This window comes from Castor canadensis, chromosome 1 (assembly GCF_047511655.1).
Source record: "Castor canadensis chromosome 1, mCasCan1.hap1v2, whole genome shotgun sequence".
Taxonomy (NCBI): Eukaryota; Metazoa; Chordata; class Mammalia; order Rodentia; family Castoridae; genus Castor; species Castor canadensis.
The window spans coordinates 129,496,609-129,500,447 of NC_133386.1; the positions used below are offsets into that span (position 1 = coordinate 129,496,609).

The 3,839-nt window shown below is 47.5% G+C and overlaps 1 pseudogene; it reads left to right on the forward strand.

Moving 5' to 3' along the window:
* Positions 1-1,012: 1,012 nt before the first annotated feature.
* LOC141420829 (lamin-B1 pseudogene) lies at positions 1,013-3,626 on the forward strand (annotated as a pseudogene).
* The last annotated feature ends 213 nt before the right edge of the window (positions 3,627-3,839 follow it).

Sequence of the window (3,839 nt, forward strand, 5' to 3'; positions counted from 1 at the left end):
TGGGAGCAGTAGGTGAATCCAATTGCAGTTTTAGCAACATTTGCAGAATCAGCTTCATAGCAACACTCTTCTGTGCCTAACCTGGGCCATCAGCTCCAGTGGCCAGTGCCTCTTCCTTAGATGTGCCCCCTCTCAGAGGGTACTTACCCCAGTGGATCCCTCTTTCAAGCTTCTAGGTTCAATAATTTCAACCTCTTCTCTTCGTTTTCCCAGTTGTAAGAGTCAGAACAGCATCCTGCACTTGTTATCTCTGTGATACCTTAGAGGTCACTGTTTGCCTTCTTGTTCTTCCAAAACTAACTAACCTTTCTTTGTATTAAATTTTTTCTGTTAAAATAACTGGGGTGGGGATTTCTGGGTTCCAGTCTGGATGTAAGGAGCTTAAAAATTTTACCTCCATCATAACAAGTAAAAACAGGAAAAATTGAAAGATTAAGTTTATCTGCTTTTAGATCCATAGACAAGTGATGTTGCAAGGACAATAATTCCCCCCAAACTAGAGAAAGACATAAATAAGTAAATAAATGTATACAGCCATTATTAAAAAATTAAGACGTATAACTGATATGCCAAGAAAGGACAGAAAATGACATAAATATATTCAATTAAAACCACAGGGTTGGAGCGTGCGTCCCGCGCCACCTGCGCCCCCCTCTCCCCCTCGCCGCTGCTGGCCCGCCGCCCGCCCCTGCTCCCCCGCCCGCCCCTGCTCCCCCGCCCGCCGCTGAGCGCAGCGGGAGAGGAAACAAAAGTGCTGCGGGAGGAGACTCGGCGGAGGCTGGGCGCACCCTGCTTGGCCTCCCGGTTACCCTCGCCTCTCCGTGTGTGTGTGTGTGTGTGGTGTGTGTGTGTTGTGTGTTGTGTGTGTGTGTTGTGTGTGTTGTGTGTGTGTGTGTTGTGTGTTGTGTGTGTGTGTGTTGTGTGTGTGTGTGTGTTGTGTGTGTGTGTGTGTTGTGTGTTGTGTGTGTGTTGTGTGTTGTGTGTGTGTGTGTGTGTTGTGTGTGTGTGTGTGTGTGTGTGCGCGCGAGCGTGCCATAACCCCGCTGCCGCCATCCCAGGTGCTTTTCCCACCCCACGCCGGCCTCTGTTTGCGAGCGCGGGTCGCCGGTTTGTGCCTTGGGTCCCGGCTTCGCCCCTGCAGCCCCTTCAAGTGCTGGTGCCGCCCGCGGCCTCCCCGCCGATCGCCCCACTGCCCGCCATGGCGACCGCGACCCCCGTGCCGCCGCGGACGGGCAGCCGCGCCGGCGGCCCCGCCACGCCGCTGAGCCCCACGCGGCTGTCACGGCTGCAGGAAAAAGAGGAGCTGCGCGAGCTCAACGACCGGCTGGCGGTGTACATCGACAAGGTGCGCAGTCTGGAGACGGAGAACAGCGCGCTGCAGCTGCAGGTGACGGAGCGCGAGGAGGTGCGCGGCCGCGAGCTCACCGGGCTCAAGGCACTCTACTAGACAGAGCTGGCCGACGCGCAACGCGCGCTCTACGACACGGCCCGCGAGCGCGCCAAGCTGCAGATCGAGCTGGGCAAGTGCAAGGCCGAGCACGACCAGCTGCTCCTCAATTATGCTAAGAAAGAATCTGATCTTAATGGAGCCCAGATCAAGCTTCGTGAGTATGAAGCAGCACTGAACTCTAAAGATGCAGCTCTGGCTACTGCCCTTGGTGATAAAAAGAGTTTAGAGGGTGACTTGGAGGATCTGAAGGATCAGATTGCCCAGTTGGAAGCCTCCTTAGCTGCTGCCAAGAAACAGTTAGCAGATGAAACTTTACTTAAAGTAGATTTGGAGAATCGTCAGAGCCTCACGGAGGATTTGGAGTTCCGTAAGAACATGTATGAAGAGGAGATCAATGAGATTCGAAGGAAGCATGAAACAAGCTTGGTGGAGGTAGATTCTGGGCGTCAAATTGAGTACAAGTATAAACTGGCTCAAGCCCTTCATGAGATGAGAGAGCGGCATGACGCCCAAGTGAGGCTGTACAAGGAAGAGCTGGAGCAGACTTACGCCAAACTTGAGAACGCCAGGCTGTCCTCAGAGATGAATACTTCCACCGTCAACAGGCCAGGGAAGAACTGATGGAGAGTCGAATGAGAATCGAGAGCCTTTCATCTCAACTGTCTAATCTACAGAAAGAGTCTAGAGCATGTTTGGAAAGGATTCAAGAGTTGGAGGACTTACTTGCTAAAGAAAGAGACAACTCTCATCGCATGCTGTCTGACAAAGAGCGGGAGATGACGGAAATAAGGGACCAGATGCAGCAGCAGCTGAACGATTACGAGCAGCTTCTCAATGTGAAGCTGGCGCTGGACATGGAAATCAGTGCTTACCGGAAGCTCTTAGAAGGAGAAGAAGAGAGGTTGAAGCTCTCCCCAAGCCCGGGTGACAGTGTCCCGAGCATCCTCAAGTCGCAGTGTCCGCACAACCAGAGGAAAGCGGAAGAGAGTCGATGTGGAGAAGTCAGAAGCCAGCAGTAGTGTCAGCATCTCTCATTCCGCCTCAGCCACTGGGAACGTGTGCATCGAAGAGATAGATGTTGACGGGAAGTTTATTCGCTTGAAGAATACTTCTGAACAGGATCAACCAATGGGAGGCTGGGAGATGATCAGGAAAATCGGAGACACATCAGTCAGTTACAAATATACCTCACGATACGTGCTAAAGGCAGGCCAGACTGTTACAATTTTGGCTGCAAATGCTGGTGTCACAGCCAGTCCACCCACTGACCTCATCTGGAAGAACCAGAATTCTTGGGGCACTGGTGAAGATGTGAAGGTTATCTTGAAAAGTTCTCAGGGAGAGGAGGTTGCTCAAAGAAGTACACTCTTTAAAACAACCATACCTGAAGAGGAAGAGGAAGAAGAGCCAGTTGGAGTGGTTGTTGAAGAAGAACTTTTCCACCAGCAGGGAAGCCCAAGATCATCCAATAGAAGCTGCGCAATTATGTAAACTTGGACAGTTGTCTTCCTTGAGATAAGAAGTATGGTAATCCTTACCTATATGCAGTGCAGAGCCTTCTCAGAAGCACAGAATATTTTTATATTTCCTTTATGTGAATTTTTAAGCTGCGAATCTGATGGCCTTAATTTCCTTTTCAACACTGAAAGTTTTGTAAAAGAAATCATATCCATACACTTTGTTGCAAGATGTGAATTATTGACACTGAAATAACTGTGTACTGTTTGCAAAGGGTCCCTCTTTTTTTTGGCTTTTTTATATGTGTGTGCATTTTTTTTTTAAGTTCTTAGGTCAAGGGGAAGGGGAGGGTAAATAAACCACTGTATGTCTGGGTATAATTTGAAGATTGCTTCATCTAGAATAGCAATCTGCTCTCGTGATTATTCTCTGCTATATATAAAACGGTGCTGTGAGGGAGGGGGAAAGCATTTTTCAATATATTGAACTTTTGTACTGAATTTTTTTGTATAAGCAATCAAGGTTACAAATTTTTTTAATAGAAAAGAGAAATTTTGTAAGAAGGCAATGTTAGCCTAATCATAGTGTAAGCACTCTGTATGAAGGATTCCTCAAAACTTTGTTTTATGGTTACTTCTCTTAGATTCTGAATTCATGAGGGGAGTGGGACAAGGGCAGGGAGGCAGGGTGGGGAAAAGGTTTCTCTATTACAGTGCATTAGTTGTGTTTTTTAAGATAGTGTAACATGCTTAAATTTCTTATGTGACATTAACAAATAAAAAAAAGATGTTTTACTATTAAAAAAAACCCACAGAAGACAGAAAAAGAAAGCGAAAAAGAATAACAGGAATAACAACAAATATAGTAGATATCAATCCAACTATATTGATAATCGCTTAGAATGTTACTGGTCTAAGTGTACCAATTAAAG